This window comes from Thunnus maccoyii, chromosome 7, assembly GCF_910596095.1.
Source record: "Thunnus maccoyii chromosome 7, fThuMac1.1, whole genome shotgun sequence".
Lineage (NCBI taxonomy): Eukaryota > Metazoa > Chordata > Actinopteri > Scombriformes > Scombridae > Thunnus > Thunnus maccoyii.
In genome coordinates, this window is record NC_056539.1 from 10,157,243 (window position 1) to 10,176,861 (window position 19,619).

General features: G+C 38.8%; 1 long non-coding RNA gene across 1 annotated transcript; it reads left to right on the forward strand.

Annotated features, from left to right (window-relative positions):
• Positions 1-690: 690 nt before the first annotated feature.
• On the forward strand, positions 691-16,291 carry LOC121900653. Its single transcript, XR_006096998.1, has 3 exons — positions 691-765; positions 15,851-15,983; positions 16,056-16,291. It is a non-coding gene; the product is annotated as an uncharacterized LOC121900653 (long non-coding RNA).
• The last annotated feature ends 3,328 nt before the right edge of the window (positions 16,292-19,619 follow it).

Consider the following 19,619-nt stretch of genomic DNA (forward strand, 5'->3'; position numbering starts at 1 on the left):
TTTCTCTGCTTGGTGTCTGTTCAGCTCAGATCATCCTATAAGAGGATTGTTTTTCAGTGCAGGAAACATAATAAAACTGAGAGTGTTGGATGCCAGTAGTGAAAATGTTTTTTCTATCTTTTTGTTTAAGGAAGGAGACACCAAAGACACAGACACACACCCTGCAACACACCACAGTAGTTCCCAAATACTGAAGTTCAGCTGTGTCACAGTCTGTGTGTTTTTCATTCACAACTAGTCAGACAGAAAATTAGCTGTCAATTCAATCATCATACTCCAACTACTCCTAATCAGAGGAGAAATCATTTCACAAATTTCAAACCACTATGGAATAATTGAAACTTTGGCGCCACTCACAGGTGGTATTAAAAAAGACACAGTGTCACACTGATGCACCTTCAAACTCCTCTCAGGTTGAAGGTGGGCAGCGCTATGCTGAAATAATATGATATATACCAACACTGCAACAAGTCTAACTAGGACTGGGATATGTATATAATTAGAAAAATACATACATACTTTTTTTTTATTGAATGCATTTGTTTGTGTCAATTCAAATAAACCTCATACAGTTAATCTTTGCACCACTAGAGGGCGTCAAAGTATTTCATGCTAACGGCACTCCCTTCTCAATTAATTTAGGGGACACATAAAGTATATGACATAACTCAGTGAAAATAACCATCACATTTATATGTTTGTCTTGGACTTTTTCACAGCTCCTGAGGGATGCTCAGACTCTAAGTTTGCACTTTGACTGCCAAGGTAACATTGGTTTTACAAACTCAGGTCCCAAGTTATTAAGTTTAAGAGCTTAAAATACTGATGTGGTATGTTTTAGTGTTTAAGTAGGAGATTCAAAAGTGCTGTTTACTATCCTGTAGAAAGCTGTCAGTCATTATTCAGTTGTGTGCTAAGTGGCAGACTCACCTGCTGAATTTTGTGAACAGCAACCACAGAGCTGTTTGTCTTTAAGAAAACTTTAGAAAGATGAGAGTTATGTTTTGTATTCTACAGAACTGCACAGATGCTTGATGCAGAGTTTTTTTTCCCCCTGAATACACATTAAGAGTTAGATTTTGTAGGGTGGATAACTTAAATAAATAATAATTGGCTACAGTTTCATCATAATATGCCTCCAAAATATCGGAAAACATTTGTTATCAACTCTTTCATGAAAAGTGCAGTGGTTGCAGAGTGCAAAGTGCAGTTAACTCTCCAAATGAACTCTCAGTTTCTTCTTTGGCTGTTATGTGGAAACATGCTGAAACATGAAACACTTAACATTTAAAGCAGCGGAGACTGGTGTTGAATTGATATTTAAACAACTGTTGGCCCTATGGAATGACATCCTCTGTTTAATTTACAATGTCAGGTTGGCATATATATGATTTTAAAATGTCATTTTAATTACTAGTATTGCAGAGCTGCCAGTAATGATCATGATCCCATTCCTAAAGTAATTGGGATAGGGAGGGAGATGTCAATCAGTCCTGTGAGCATGTCTAATCAGCCAATATAATGTATGTGAAATCACCTGTCTAGGCGTGCAGGGCCTATAAGTTTACATGGCCGTCATGCAAGTGAAAGTCATCAGAGTCACATGATTTTCAGTAGGATGTGAAAGGGTGTGGGATGAGAGTGAGGAGAGTTTGTACAAGCTGACAAGTGATTCAGCAACATGGGGGTGGTGAGGAGAAAGGTAGTGGATAGACATTGACAAATCTACACTATTCAAACTTTATTTTGGTTATGTTCATAAACCTTTGCCTCTCTTTTCTTAGACTGCCTTACACTGTTAAAAAATCACAAAACATGTAAAGAAGTTAATTTTCTAAAGATGACAAACATAATTTTATATGTTATACCCAGCAGGCTGAAGTAGCCTGAATTATGCATCAGTTACATCATGAAGGATGTCATGAACAGTGACGTCATTGCTTTTATATGATCGTGAGCCACAGCACAAAAACTAGCATTCACACTGAACTGTGTAAATAGATTTGACATGTTGAAAGCTATATGTACATTTACAAAATACAAAACATCTGCAGTTCTGACAGTAAATGTCTTGCAACAACATGCTAAACAGTTTTATGTTTGCATATGGAAGATACATTTTTGCGAACTCATGAGAACATATGAGATAGTTCATGTCAAATTATTTCATTCTCTAGTTTTTGCAGTCAATTATTTTACTGTTTTTGCCTTTTCTTTCTTTCTTTTTTTTGCTCACTTTTTTCTGAGGTGGCTGAAGCTAAATATAAAAAGCAGCATGGCCTTCAGTGAAAACATACTAACATGAACAAATACAGTCAAATTAAATCAGAAACTAACATGAATAATATTACTTTGACTGGTTTCTGCATGATAAAATATTTAGGAATGTATTTCTTAAACTCATTGATAAAAAAGGAAGCTCAAAAATCACATATCATGATAAATCTGAAATATTAGTTAAACATTTTAAGTAATAACCATCTGTGGAGGTCAAAATACCAAAAAAAATGATGTAGCATGTATAGATGTGAATGAAATAGATGTCTGATTGTTTTTACAACAAAGAAGTCAGAGGTTCACCTTAAAATCAAACATTTCCCCGCCTAATTCTGATTTTCTTATTAATCCTTTTTCAAAACCACCAAGTATTTTATTACTCTGCTATTATTGCATCTTTTATCATTGTAGATGTCATGAATGTGTAGAGTATTTCTGAAATATGTAGGAGTACAGACATCAAAGGTGTTTGTTGATTAAACAAACCATCTTTTTGTGATGTATTGCGGGATGCCCTTATATCTGATTACCACTCCACAGTGGCATCAAGCGTGGGTTAAGTGTTGTGTGTGTCGGCATATTTTTGGATGTGGGACAAAATCACCTGCTTATTTAATGCTTGACATCATAAGTGTGGGTGTTTACACAGAAATGAGTTGTACAGAACAATTCATTACTATAAGTATGAGTATTGTTATTATACTCTTATTATACTCTTTAACTTAATATTATACCACATTGCAAGTAGTAAGCAAGCAGAAGTCTGCAGCATATGGTCTCCTAGAGAATACTGACAGCTTAAACATTTCTCTACTTATAGACAGTGAAGAGGAAAATAGAAAATTCAACATTGGTGATTATGGTGCAGATGAGTAGTGTTCCTCAAAGTCAAAGTTATTCCATTTTCACCTGTTTTTTTACTTGTGTGGCTAACTATTGAAAATAGCTTAAGTTAATTTGCTACAGCTGATAAAATCAGCTGGTGACAATGTTAACTTGATGCTAACTGCTTTCAGTTTCTTCTTTGGCTGCTTTGTAGAAACAGTAGGTGGACAGAAGTGAGAAGCCCTCTTAAGTAATATATAAAGCAGCCATGGATGTATTATAAGAGCTGGATACCAGATAAAAAATGGCACCCATTCAGTACTATAGGAATTGCTTGGCTGGTGTATACACCAAAAAGTTTCTAGCTTCCGTGTTTGCTTCTGCATTTTGCAACCCACTGAATATGTGCAATGGTGTTTCCCCCGCTGGCCCTCCCCATGAGTTCCCGCTCGGCCCATAGACTTTACATTCTGATGACATCACAGATCTTTAAATCACCTTTCTGGGCTCAAGGAAAATTTTACAAATATAAAACCTCCATGGATCAAAAATTCATAATAGAAAGAGTCATAATTGATGTTGTTTGCAGTTCCAGGTGTCCTGTCAACAGTTTTACAGACGTTTCTTTTACAATGGTGGTCTATGGGGAAAATGCTTTTTGGGCCACAGGGGGATTTTTCGTTGCAATACCGCAAGTGACCACTGGTAAAAATTGGCTGCAAGGCTGAGTGGTGCAGCCCTATCCAGCTCTTAAGATACATACATGTAAGCAGCATAAACTGGTGATAAGGAGTGCAGGGTTTTGCCTTTCATGCTCTGGATATACACCCTGCTAACTCAGACCGAAGCAAATGCAAGCTTAATGGTGACCCGCCTTACTCCGCCTCTGATTGGCTTACCCTGATATTCTTACCCTAACCCTAACCAATCTCACTCCTCATACCAAAACCTAACTAACGAAGACAAGGGCAGGTCATGATTTTGCCATCCTAGGAAAAACAAAATTTGACGACCGGCGCATACTTGGGCTATTGTTAGCTACTTCAGCTATCTATGACTTAAGCTAAATTGTGCTAACAAGCCAGTATCATAATCAAATAACATCCTGTGAGAGTCTTGTTAGTGTAACTCCTTAACCACAAACACAGTAGAACTGGAGAAAAATCTGTATTTATTCTTTAAGCAGAAGCTCAGAAAGACAGCATGAGCAGGGGAGAGATGCAGACGAGCAAACTGTTAATTAATGCCCTTACAGCAGGCATCAAAGCCTACATGTCTTCAAATCTTATTAACAAAGCAATAATTTCCAAAATTACCAAAAAAAAAAAAAAAATAAAAAAAAAAAAAAAAAAAAAAAAAATTAAAAAAAAAAAAAAAAAAAATTATAGACTTAGGCTATTTGGGAGATTATCTGTGTTCCCAATGTCCTATGTTCCCCAGTTCAATATTTTGTTAACACAGAGGCAAGCCTGGGGCATGAGGGACGGCCAGGGGGAAAGGGACCCATCAGGAGCTTCCTCGAGCCCTCCACTGGGGCCCTGGAGGGTCCTGGAAGCAAGCTTACTCCTAACCCTTAAATTTGATACTTAAGTCATGATGTCTTGTTTTTAGAAGACAGATGTGAAGTGTGAGAGTTAGATTCAAAAACATGTATAATAGGCTAGTTTTCACCTAAGGAAACTTTAAGATATGACCTTTGGTGATTCCATGACTCCAACCATTTGATTAGTCCCCTCAAGGGTGGGCTATTATATTGGGAGCCATACAGCAGTGGTGGGGAACAGAAAACCACTTGGCCAAGTTCCCACAACAGCCCACGTCATATTAAGCAAAACAACTTTTTAAGGTTCCCATTATGTGCTATATAGAGCTGGGGAACATATAGGACCCTGGGAACACAGGACCCTGGAAGCACAAGACCCTGGTAACATAGGACCCTGGAAGCACAGGACCCTGGGAACATAAGACCTTTGGAACACAGGACCCTGGGAGAGCACATATGTAGAACGGGGAACATAGGACCCTTTGTCAAGTTCCCATTATATGCCGTATAAATCTGGGGGTTTTTAGACTATTTTTAGAGAGTTGATTCATTTTGAATGTGAATCAATTGGAGCCACTTCAAGGTACTTCCACATTGGCTTCAGCCTCAAGCTGTGGTAGTTGCCGCTTCATGGTTAACATCATGAAAATCATGTGCAGGCACAGGTGTACACATAATAGTTTTAAGGTTCAGTTGTGGCTTTGACTTTATTCTCTGTTTAATTTACAGTGTCAGCCTGGCATATAGATGGTTGAGGTTTAATAGCACAGCAGGTTTAATAGCATAGCATTAATAATTGACATTATAGAGCTATTTATAATTATCAATAAATCAATAATTCCCCCCATCCCTAAAATGCACAGGACAGTGAGGGGGTATTAGTCAGTCTGTGTACATGTCCACAGTCCTGAAATCTGTACCATGTGTGTGTTGTGTGTGACACAAAAGACAGAGCAACATACCAAGAGTAATGCTGCGTTTATTTTGTTTTCATAAAATGAGGTCATGGGAGATTCTATGAAAGTGTGTGTGTGTGTAGGAACCGTTCACATTGTCTGTGCGTGGGTAAGAAAAAGAGGATTAAGTGAATTGCCAGATGTAATACTGATAATGTCACACTTTTTAAAGAAAAATAATAACAGCAATAATATCTGTACCACTATGGAGACCTAAGGAAACGATTGCTGAGAAAAAAAAAACTCATCCTCACAGCACAATAAGACAGTAAGACACATCAAACATACACAGTACAATAAAGGCTTTGTAAGGTTGGGCATTATGGAGCATCAAATTATGGCATTATTTGACACTGCTTTTGTTTATCTAAAATGAACATTTAATTTTTTATTAACTTATTAAATATTATGAGTCATTTTTATCCATTGAATAATACATTACAGATAAATCTAGCAGAACTTGTGAGACTTTGAAACCCGAAACACTAGACTTTGAGCTGTTGCTAAAACATGGCCTGTGACTAATCAGAGTGATGAGAGCCTGTCTGCAAGGTGAGGTTTAAACTCAGTAAAGTGGCTCTTTATGTCTGGAGATCTGGCCACAAAAACATTACATGTGCAGAAAATTTGTAAAACTGATGAGAAAAGTCTCAATAGTCTGTAGAGTTTAAAGAGAAAACTTGATGTGTACCTGGAGGAGAAGATGCAAGGGAGTCATTCAAGCTGCTAGAAAATAACATGTTTTGCAGATGACTTGATTTTTTACTGCGGTGTTATTGTTTTATTATCTGTCTATTTCTTTTTTTTCTCTCATGTCCTTTTCTGTGCAGTTACCAATATTCCACACAGGGGTCACTGAACCACTTTTCTTTAATCTAATACAATCTGATTCCCTCAAACTGCTTCATTTATTATCAAGATAACACTCATAGATTGAGTTGAACTGCTTATCTGAAACTGAGACCACAACTTTCTCCCAAATAAAAAGGTAAAGAGCAGAATCCAACTGTTGTTGGGACTGCACCTTTTTTCTGACAGTGTATCAAAAACGACACTGAGGGGGTCCACCAGTATTTATTATTTTAGTCATCAGAAGGGTTCCTGGAATGGTACAGTATGCATTAAACCTCTATAAATTGCTCATATAAGCCTATAACATGTCTATGAAGTTTAATACAGCTGGAGAAGTTCACAGATACTGGCAGAGAGCTGCGGGGGGAGATTCCCCGTGTCATTTTGAAGCTCTATGAGCCTGTTTAGGGAAGGCAACGATAAACACAGGCAGCCGTAGACAAACATCTTTGACAAAAGCCCACTCATGATGCGAGATAAAGCCTATCACCCAGTGTGGAGGTGGGACGAGTAAGCCGCGGCCTAGCTAAGCCCGGGGACTCCCCTGTCCATATATTGGGAAATCTATCTCTCTCTTTGTCTCTGATTCTCTCTTTCTCTCTGTGTCTGTCTGTTTCTCTATCTGTCTGTGTTTCTTCCTCCCATCTCCTTTTCTTTCTTTTTTTTTTCTCTCTCAATTTCGATCTCTGCCTGCCGTAGCATCCTCTCAGCAGTTTCATCTCACCCCAGCTACGCACACACACACACACACACACACACACTCACACACACACACACACACCACACACACACCACACACACACACACCACACACACACTCACTCTCACACACACACACACACACACACACACACACACACACACACACACACACACACACACACACACACACACGCCAGTTTTTGATTTTCCATAGAAGGTGTGAGATGTTTATCTAGCTCTCTCTCTCTCTCTCTCTCTCTCTCTCTCTCTCTCGCTCTCTCTCTCTCTCTCTCTCTCTCTCTCGCTCTCCTTCAGTGTCCCTCTGACACTGTCCTTTCTGATGCATAAACGGGTTCATAATGAGTCAGCCTGCAGCAGAAACCTGTTCCACACTGCTCTCCACTCCCCACAGCCATCACACTTGCTGTTTTGGGAGCACAATACCAAAAAGTGTGGGTGTATTGTCCAAGAAATGTGCCCATCTTCTCCCTGTGTGAATGAAATGGAAAGTATGAATTTACCAGAAATGTAGGTTGCAGATCATTAGATTATATAAACATTTCTGTAAATAACTAAGCAGTTTTTATTATTTTTTTTGTTCATCACAAGTTCATTGCAAAACATGATTACTGCAAATTTCCAATGTGATGTCACATAATAGACATGAAGGGTTTTTTGTTTGTTTTTTTTAAATTAAAGGTGTTACAGTACATGCAGCATTTAGACATCAAAAGACCATAACCATACCATGTAAAAACTGTGGTGCAATTACCATAAACAAGCAGACCATGCCACGCATGCTGTATGTCGAATCATGTAAAGGTCACATTCTGCAAAATGTGCTGTGTTGCTTTTTCAAAACAGGAAAAGGGGCGCTGCTTTTCAAGTGCAAATAGAGTTTCTGGTGAAGCCACTATAGAAATGTAGAAATTGTTTCCAACATGTTTGTTCTGTTCATCAATAGGAAAAGAAGTGGTGCCATAAAGTGGGGTGATTAACAAGAAGCAAGACTGAGTTTATGGCTTTATGAGAAGTTTGAGATTACCAGTAGTGTGAGACAGCAGTTTTAAAATGTTTAAGGTAATTTCAACAATGAGATGTAAATGGACATCACAACATGTAGGAAAAGCAAAGATGTAAGTTAAATTAATGATGGCTGAATTTCATTTAGCTGCTTCAGTTTCAGGGTCCCGGTGTTGTACACGCTGGATCGCTGTCACACTGTCATGTCTTACTGGGACACTTGAATGGAACAGAGCCATTGTTAATGTTATTAGTAGCACCTGTTCTTTTCCTACTATGACCACTTTCTCCTTGAAAAAGGCCCATTAGCCTATATAATAATTTTGACAATGAAGGAAAGAATCCTGTGACTCCATTTAAAATGCAAAGGTTGATAGCCCCCCACTGTCACTCAAATCACCACCCAACATTTTGCAGGGTTTAGCCACTGTTTGCTCTTTGCTTTGGTTAAGTTTAAAGAGCTAAATGCTAAGTTAATACTGAACATCAATTAGGTGGCAAGCAAGAAGATTCATGGCATGCTCCTGTTAAACTGTGCTGAATGTTTAAGTTACATTTGCTGATATGTTAAAGGCCGTGAAAATGTATGTAGTCAATACTATGAACAATGGTGTCCTACTTGAAAAGACTATTTTCTGCCAAAGTTAGAACAGTTTTGGTTATTTCAAATAGGAAACTTCTGCATGTGTGTGTCTCTCGTTGTTTTTCTCTCTGGTTTGAAGTTGACAGGGTTCAGTTGGAAAAAAAGTGATGTCACACACTCCAGTGTAGCAATCATAATTACAGCAATTATCACTTTTTATCTTTTACAAATCAGACAAAAACATGAAATCTAACCTATTGAGCCACATATCAAAAAACATATTTCATTTATCACAAGGCCTAACAACATAATTAATCAACAATAAATGTATAAACAGGACATACTAACAATACTAAATCCTAATTCTCACATACAAAGTAATAACATTATCAAAAAACTGGAAAATTAACTATCTCTCAGAACAAATACTTGAAGTAAATGTGTTCATATTTAAGTCAGTGACAATAACCCTCTCCAATCTCTTCCCCCATGAGCTTTAAAATAAACCTTTTTCTTACCAAACTTATGTTAATAATGTAGATGTAACATCACCTAGTAGAACAGAGAAAAAACTTAAGCACAACTTGAAAAGGCAGAAACAGCATGACAGTGCCAAATCAGAGGAACTATTGACTCAGTTTCTACAGAGCAAACACAGCATTCATTTTGTCCCTTTAGTTGGATGTTTGAGCTTCTCTGCGCACTAGAAAGTTGTTTTCACATTCATCTGCTGAAAGTGGAAAATTTTTCTCAGATCACCTTAAATCTCAGTTCAAAGTGTGCAGATGCAAACATGATATGTGACATCACAACTAGTTTGGAAGCAAATCATGGTCCAATATTCAACTTGCACAAGTGTGATGTGGAGACTTTAGGCCTTCAGTGAACATACACTGAGAATGGACTTTTCATTCTGTAGGAGACATGTTGTCTCCAGCAGTTAAACTAAATTAAATGAAATATATTTGCATAGTCATGAATTCTGCAATATTTAGAGGGATAAGGAGTAGATGCCATTTTACAAAATTTAACGTAGTGATTCAGTTCAGTTTCAGTTTATTCACAAATCAGTTGAAATACAAGTGCAATCATATAAGACATAATGGAGATGTGTGAAATGCGACACCCTGATAAGCTATCTGAAGCTTGAGAATAGGGGCCCATTTTAAATGTAGTGCATGTATTATATAGTAACACTTAAAACCTACAAAACACCTAAAACTAACCCAAGACTCTAAAAAATACTACTAAATGGTCCCGACATTTTTCAATCAGTCTAAACATTAATTTAATAGGTAAGATACAATAAATAGAGACGTTTGGCAAATGGAAATAACAGTACAAAAGCATACAACAGTACGCTTTTTGAAAACAGACACAGACACTTTTATAGTGTTATCAAGCTCTTTCCACACATGTGAACCTCTGCTAACCACACTAAAGCTTATACATTTAAGTTTACATTTCTTACCCTTGTTGAGCTTATATACAACATTATACATTATACAAGCACTGTGAAAGATATTACATTCAGTAGGCTTCAGATGACTGTAGCTGTGGAGAAGAGGGTCAGTCAATAGTGTCAAATGCTTTTGATAAATCTTATCAAATTCATCTTATCTAATTTTATACACGTGGTGCTCTTTGTTCTAAAGCCATACTGTGATGGAACAAGAATATTTGATCAATCTAAATAATCACTGAGTCTACTACACAATCCTCTCCAATACTTTGGAGAGAGTAGGCAATATAGATATAGTTTGGTAGCTGTGCATATCATTTTTATCACTAAGACTTAAAGATCAGTACAATTCTAGCAATCTTTGTCATTTTAGGCAGAAACCCACAAAGTAGAGAGAGACTGATAAACAAGTGGCACCACAATTTTATCCACAATAGCTTTAAGCATTTTGCTAAAGATTACTGTAGCAAAATGCTGTATGGGAGCTTTTCATATTCATAATGATTTTAAAGACTTCATTTCTGTCAGTTGGTGTCAAAAAGAATGACTTAAAATAACTGCCTTGAAGATATTGACTGAAAGTAGCACCCTCTGGTTGACTAATTTTGTAAGAGTGATTTTCACCTATGGCGATGAAATGATTGTTGAAAGTGTTAGCAAGATCGGAACAGTGAAAATCATTTCATTTCTGGCATTGAGTTTGATTTTGGTGTCAGGAAGCACAGTGGTTTTGTGACCCTGGCTGAGGACTTCGTTGAGCACCTTCCAGGATTGCTTCTCATCACCCTGAGAGGCTTTAACAAGCTCAGTGTGGTGTCTTTTCTTCCTCTTTTATATTACATGTGTGAGCTTTTACTTTACTTTTACTTTTTATTTTAAGATACCCCTAGTAAGCTATAATTTCTGATCTACAGCACCACGTTTAATCATCTTTTCAGGTATGGTGTGATCAGTGGAGCCTGTTATTTCATCAATGAGAACATTATATGTTGTGTCTGAATCTTTACAGTTACAGACTGAGTCCTGAAGGTTTTTGCATTGTTGTTGCAAGGTTTTTCATTTAGGACTTTAACTCTTGCTTTAGTACATGAATGATCAATCTTCTTAGCGAGATCAATGAAGAGTACAATATGAAAATGGTCTGTAACGTCAGAAAGTATTACACCTGAGTCAATACATATATTGAATACAGTGGAGGCTGGTGACTCAAAAAATTGGGGAGGACCGGAGGAAAACCAACATGGAATCTTACAACAAACCACATCATACTATATCATTGTCCCACCTGATGAAATCCGAGGGGTGGGGGGCAATTTTATATGCCAATAAAACAATTTGCTTTCAAAAACAAAAACCCCTGAGTGGTGAAAAGGCTGCTTCTTTAAAGACATTTAGCATATACATAATGTCTCTAAACAACAAAGTGCTCATTTTAGCCATGGAGTGGTTCAAATGTGTCATTTTACCAACAAAGTGAAATTCAAATTTATAGTACTGTTCGATTGTGAAAACAAATTTATGTTCTCATCAAAAACAGACAACATATCACATGATTTACATGTGTTTCCTTTGTATTTTCTTAGTATACATAGATATATGAAGTAGCACAAAGCTTATAATGTGATACAGGTTCAGATCAGTGCTGAATACTAGAAAGATTGAACACTAAAAACATTCACAGATCTAAAAGTGTAGGTTCACATCAGAAAGTATTAATGTGTATCAAATACATGACTTACACACCCTTATCTATATGTACGATATACAAAATATAGGCCTGGTCTACAAAGCTGACATATTAACACTGGGGGTGTTAACATGAACACAAAACTCACGGTTTGGATCATATCACGGTTTTGAGTCACGGATCAGATCATTATTAGGATCAGTGAAAAAAAAGGGGGGAGACAAATAAAAATGTGTTTTCCATTTATTCTATAACACACTGACAGCCAGAAACAGCAAGGAACTTTTGTCCATGGTCTTAAATGAAAACAACATTTAAGATGTCCAATGTTTAAATAAAATAAAATAAAATATTCAATGCTCAGTTATTGCAATATGAGGCACGAAACCTTCCTCTTTTAAACAGTGAACGAAACAGCCTCTGTCCACATCATCAAAACTTGATGATAACAAACATTCACCGCTAACGTCAGTTAGCAGCTAGATGCTAATTAGCTGCTCAGCTGCAGCACATTAAACAGCAGCCCTGCACTTTGGCTTGACAGCAATTAACACAACTCTGAATAGTCTTACCCTTTTCTCTCAGGTAACGTTACATCCAGCATTGGCACGGTGAAACAAACGGATCATTCCAGAGCTCCACAGTTGAATAACATGTAATTGATCGGTAGGAGGTTTAACTTTTCCTGGCCCCTGGTTTTGACTTATTGTTGTAGCCTATATGCTCAGTTCACAAAGTTTGTGAAGAGTTCATTTAGCCTTCTGACTACATTTAATAAAATACATTTTTTGGATCATAGTGTATGTGTTTTTATGTTTTATTGCTGTTTAAATGCAGGTTATTATATGGCTATTTAAAACCGGTAGTTTTTCTATATGGCTGGAATTCTGCAATATTAACGGCCATATTGGCCATCAAAAAAAAAAGTCTAGCATTAACTCTGGTCAATAGCCTTCGATGAGAGATCCACCAATATCTTGCTGATTTTGCAGATGAAATTAGAGTCCTGAAATAGAGTATCAATCTTGCTTTCTTACTCTTGTGTCTTTGATATTAGTTCTGGGCACAATTATTCTTCGTTCAGATTCCACCGATGTATCTGTGCCATCGCTTTACTTGATCACCCGTGGCATGTTGAATTGATTGTTGGTCAACGTGTACGGTCCCGATTACCTTTTTTTTGTGGAAAAACATATAAGACACAAATTATTATTAAAATCAGAGTATTTTTTATAAGTCTTTAAATGTGTGTGAAGGGGATATTTAAGATCTTTATGATAAGTTTATATGATGATGTCGCTAGAAATATCTGTGGATGCATGTGCAGTAAACACACTGAATTTGTCCTTTCTTAATTCCTTTAAAGAACATTTTGCAACATCTACTGCACATGTGCTTATATGAAGATATTTACGTGCATCAGCACTGGCACCAGTTGTAACCACATACAGTATCTTTTGAAGACAGTTTCTCTGACCCATATAATTCATCTGACAGGAAGCAAACTTGCCTTCCCAAACATCCCACGCTGTTGTTGTTTGTATCTTTGACAGTAAATCAATCAACTTAATCACAAAACGGAGTAACTAAATTGAACTGACCTGTTTATTGACCTGTTTAGTAAAATGTACAGTTGCTCTACTTACAACAAAGTCCCTCCTCTCACTCCTCTGAGTTTGACATAAAAAATAACTTAAGATATAAATCTGATCCAAACTAAGGTACTTTTTGACTGTCAACATCAGAAAGTTTTCGTAGACTAAATCTCCTATATTTTAAAGAAACTGAACTGAACTAATTTTTTTTTACAGACAGAGGTGGGAGGTGGGAATGAATAAGCCCCTGCAGAGCTGAGCCCGTGGGACACCCCCTGTCCATATCTTATCTGATTCTCTCTCTTGAAAACATCTTTCATGTTATTGTAAACAGTGTGAATGTCCCACACTCCCTGAACATGAGTTGCTGAATAATCAGACTTGCAAGAATCCCCTCAGGTCAACTGCATGGATGTGTGCCATGTGCATATACTTCTAAAATATACAGCACATCATAACACTCTCTACATTACTAAACAAGAACATCTACCCAAGCAAGTAAAGATATAGTAGCAGTGCTGGTGATGAATGAACAATGAAGGCCTCTACCTGTCTGGAAACATTGACTTTACTAATAACTGAGAATTTTGTTACAAGTAAATCTTTTCTCAAATCTCCAATAGTCATTCTGCAAATATTGTCACATTATTGATATGCTGAGATATTAAGTCAAAATTATTATTAAGTGCAGCTGCATTTACACATGCCATTTAGGGGTTTGTTTGTAATGTTTTCTATAGAGTTGTGAAGTGTGAGAGGCTATTTTGAGCGCCCCTGGTTCTGGAATTAAAAATCCTTTTGTTTCTCATAAACAATGACCGAGTGTTTAATACTTTCCAGCACTTGGATGAGTATAAACTCTCCCAGTTTAATTATCGGGATGAAAAAAAGGCCAAAGATTGCATACATTTAAAATTTCAGAGAGAATTCAACTATGACTATCCAATCAGCAAGCTTAAAATGGTACAATTATAGCCAAGTCTTGGCAATCATTCTCTTCATATAGGGCAATGTTTCATTCCAGACTCTTAATTACTGAGATGGTTTACAGTGATGTAAGGCATTCTATTGATTTCTGAAGTCGTACTCCACAAAAGATCTGACTAATCAGATAAGCTAGCCAAATATGCCAGTTGAACCTGCCCATCTTAGTGTACCGTTTTTGCTGCGTAATCTAATGAGAAGTAAACACTAGAATAGTCTTTTTGGTAGTGTGAGTTAGCTAACTCACAATGTAACCTAAATTATCATCTTTACACTTACACTATCAGTCTCAGGCAGTGGTGGAAAGTAACTACGTACATTTACTCAAGTAGTGTACTTAAGTACAATTTTGAGGTCCTTGTACTTTACTTGAGTATTTCCATTTGATGCTACTTTAAACTTCCAGAAATATTGTACTTTTTACTCCACTGCATTTATTTGACAGCTTTAGTTCAGATGAAGATTTGACATAGAATAACATGATAATAAACTTATAAATCACACTGCATTATTAAAAATTAAACCTGCGGCTCCCAAAATTTTTGGCTTGTGGCCCTTTATTAAGAATCTGTGTGTATTTGTGTCTCTTTGTCACATTTCAGATGTCTCTGAGTTGTTTGCAGTTCCACCAAAGAGACATTTTCCCTCACATAACTGCTATATATTAACTGTTCAAGGCCAAAAGTAAAAAAATGCAGAGATTAAAGAAAAGAAAACAAACAATAACTAATCCAAATTGATGTAGCAGAACGTTGTTTTTTCTTCTGTCCTAATCTATCATCTCACCACCCCTCACATTTATCTGGTGACCCTCACAGAGTAGTTCATACTAGCTCCACCTCAAGCTGCTGCAACTGACTCATCAAGATTAATAATGCACTTTGTTTAATATATGTAAAATATTACAGCCTGATTTTCTGCAAAACCGGTACTTTTACTTTAATATTTTAAGTACATTTTGCTGTTAATACTTATGTACTTTTACTTGAGTAGGATTTTAAATGCAGGACTTTTACTTGTAATTGAGTATTTTTACACTCACTGCAATAAATTGCTGTAAAAATATGACCAAATTCTAACAGTAAGGTACTGTTCTTCCTAAATATGCTAAAATACTGTAAATTTGGATGCTTTTTGGAGCCACAATGAAGAACGGTACTGTAAAATTTGATGGTAAAATACAGTATTTGTCATTTGAATGGTTATTTTGGTTATCTTACCTCAACCCAAGTGTGTTTCTGAGCTGTAGGTTGCTGCAAAGAAACAGTAATTTTTTGCCAAGCTGTACTAAAACCTGGGACATAATAGGTGATTTCCAGGTTGTGTTGTTTACTCATACAAGTGTTAGATGTTGTTTTTAGGTACTTCATTGTGATTAACCCTGAGAAGGGAACAGCCAGCCGGGGAAAAGTAAATAATACCTAAGAAGACAAGTGAGCTGACGGTGAATCCTTGTCACAACTCTTCTGAAGAACTTCACGTCACTTAATAAAGGTAAGTGAGCTGTCCCTCTTGTTTAAAATGTTTCTCTCTCCCGTTCAAGTGTTTCATTTCTCTTTCTTTCAGTCTATCTCTCTTCTTTCTCACTCAGTGAGCTGTGAGCCTGGAAGCCTGGATGGCATTACAAATCGTGTATCCTGCAATCTGCTTACTTGTGCTTTTATATTTTTTAACAGTAGTTTGCAAAGCAGTTGCTGTTTAGACTCAAGACAAGGTTTTGCAGGTATCTCAGGATATTGTAATTAACAGGTTTACATTGATCCCCTGTGAAAGGGGCGTGAACCTTGAGAATTATTTTTTCAAACATGCATATTTGAAAGCTTATGAATAAATGTTCAGTTCCATAAAGCTGTCACTTGTCTTACCCTCTTTTGTGCTAGATGTTAAGGGTTATGTGTTTTTAAATGTAAAACTGAGCTGATCTCATTACTGGACCATTAAGATAGATAGATAGATAGATAGATAGATAGATAGATAGATAGATTCTTTATTGTCATTGTATTACAGTTTGGCAGCAATCCTCGGTTCAACAACTTGTCCACAGCTCTTGTGAAAAAGCTGTTTTTCAGACGGTCGGTCCGTGCCCTAATGACCCTGAGCCTGCCTGAGGGGAGGGTGGTGAGTGGATGTCTGTCAGTTTTGGAAATGGGGAGCCAACGATATGCTGAGGTGTCTTCACTATCCACTGTAGGTCCTTCCTCTCCTCTGCAGTGCAGCTCGAGTACTAGACTGTGCAGCAGTATGGCGGCGTTTGTATTTGTGTTTGCCCGCCAGAAGTTGTGTCCCGCTAGAAGCTGTGTCAGAAATCGCCTTTTAGCCAGTTTTTAACCAGTTTTATGCGATATAAATTCAATACTCTCAGATATTGGTCATTTTAACCCTGCATTCTAACTGGATAAGGTTTTTCAATCATCGGACGCAGATCTTAAGCGGTTTTAAGGACCTGATTTCTACAGTAAATTCAGCCATAATGGCTGTGTGTGTGGGCTGCAATCATCAGTGCTCACAGTTGAAGGACGATATCCACCACCTAAAGACAGAACTTCGAAAAAAGGATCAGCTGATTGACAGCTGCATCTCCATCGCCGCCGCCCAGGCAAAGCATATCTCCCATATGCAATCCTCCAGCCTTATCGCCCCGGCGGCCCGGTTGCTCTCCTCCCCAATGTCACAGCTGATCTCGGCCTCTGCTGCTACTCTTCTTTGGCTGCCTTCAGTGCACACCGGCACAGCCCGCCCGGAGAGCCCTGCAGTCGAAGCGGGTGGCTATTCCTCCAAACGAGAGCTCGTTGCGGTGGCACCGGACACCACCACCTCCGCCGCTGCATTGGAGCTGCCAGCTGATCCGGATGTCGGCACGGGAATGGCCCCGGTCCACAGCTCCACTCCGATGCCATCCCAGCCATCCTGGGCTGAGGTGGTTCATCGCGGCCGAAGGAGGGATTTGGTCAAAGGGAAAGTCTCTCCGCCACCTCCTTTCACTCTCTCTAACTGCTTCATTTCCCTGATGGATGAGGCTCCGTTCCATCGTGATGATGCCCCTGCAGACCCGCCGGCGTCCGAGCCAGCGGACCCCACTCCGGCCCCTCCCGTCACCGCTGCGTCTCCTCCACCTGTGGCCAGCGCAGAACGGGCGGGTCGCTGCTCCACGAATGGGAATAGGTGCCGTAGGATGCTGCAGGAGGCCGTCATCAGACGCTCGGGAAATCTTCCTCGGACTGAGTCTCCTCGCTCCTGTCCACTTGCACAGACTCTCCCACCTGAACAGCTGTCATCACAGAAGGAGTGCCCGCTGCCCAGTCCAGGTAGATCGCACACTTCACCTCCTCGTCCTCTCATTCCCCCCACTACATTAATCATCAGTGACTCCATAATCAGGGACATCCGTTTCATCAATGCTATTACTCACTGTTTCCCTGGTGCCACAGTACCCGTGATTCTGGACAAATTACTGTGCTTGCTGCCCTCACTCCCAACCGCTATTACACGAATAGTCCTGCATGTAGGGACGAACTACACTTCCTGTCGGGAGTCTGAGCGCACTAAAAACGACTTTAATCTCCCTTTCAACGTTTTAAAGGACACTGGAAAGTCTGTTTTTATCAGCGGGCCTATTCCCTCTTTCGGGCATGGGGCTGAGCGCTTTGAGGCTTCTCAGCCTGAACACCTGGCTCCACTCAACATGTAGTGCTCAAAACTTGGCTTTTATTGACAATTTTAACCTGTTCTGGGATCGTGAGTTGCTCTTCAAGAGAGATGGGATTCATCCCAACAGGCAGGGTACTCAAATGCTGTCGGCAAACCTACAGCATGCAATCTAGTCTGCACCACGTGCATGACTATGTACACAGCATACACCCGCTCCGAACCCCCCCTCTTCCTCTCCTGTCTCATCCCATCCCACCGCCTCCTGCGCCAGCACCCCCTGCTGTCCTCCGCCAGCAGTAACTCTTTCACCCATTCCTCTCCCCACCTCAGGTCCTGGCCCACTGATTCCAGGTATAACAATGCTTTGTGATAAAGCTGCTAATGGAGTGCCTAATGTCACTGGAGCTGTGCCTGTTACCCCTGTAATCATGCCTTTAATATTGAAACTGTTGTCTCTGTTAGAGATGTTATAGCTACGAGGAGACCAAGGAGAGGGCCGGTTCTGGTGCCTGTACCTCTCGGTGACCGCAGTCTAGTGAATATGCTTACACAAGATAAAAAGCTAAACATGGCTCTGTTTAATGTCCATTCTCTCACTAATAAGACATTTTTTGTGAATGATCTTATTCGTGAAAACAAACTTGATTTCATTTTTCTCACTGAAACATGGCTACCGTCAGATGGAGCATCCCTCTTACTTGAAACATCACCTCCAAATTATAACTTTATCCACTCGACCCATGAAGGGAAGCGAGGAGGAGGGCTGGCTGCTATCTTCTCAGATGCTTTTAAATGTAAAAACCTCAGCTTCAGTGATTTTTCTTCTTTTGAATATCAGGCCACTATATTGGAAAGTCAAACTCCTGTGCTCCTAGTCACAATCTATCGACCACCAAAGTATTCAGCCTCTTTTCTACCTGAAATTGTGGATTTACTCTCAGTCTGTGTCACCAACTATGACAGCATTCTCCTAACTGGTGACCTGAACTTGCATATTGATAATACCCTTGACTGCAGGGCTGTGGATCTTCTAAAAGTTTTACATTCCTTTGACTTAATGCAGCATGTTATCGGGCCAACTCACAACTGCGGCCACACTTTAGATCTAGTGATTTCTAGAGGGTTGCATACTGTGGTCGATAGGATTGTTGACCTAGCTGCGTCAGACCACTACTGCTTGTTTTTTAATGTTACCATCTCACACTTAGATAACAATGACACTAAGTGTCTTACTAAAAGACGATTTCTTGGTCCCTCCTCAGCGGCTATGTTCTAAAACCATTTGCACAGTCAGGCTTTCTCTGATGAAGCTACATCAATCCATGAAAAGGTTAATAACTTCAATCATAAATTAAGGTCATCGCTAGACATAGTGGCACCGGAGAGAATAAAAAGAAATCACAAACTAAGGCCACCCCCTGGAAAAATGAGCAAATATGCCTCCTAAAGAGGGAATGCCGTTGAGCAGAGCATGCATGGAGG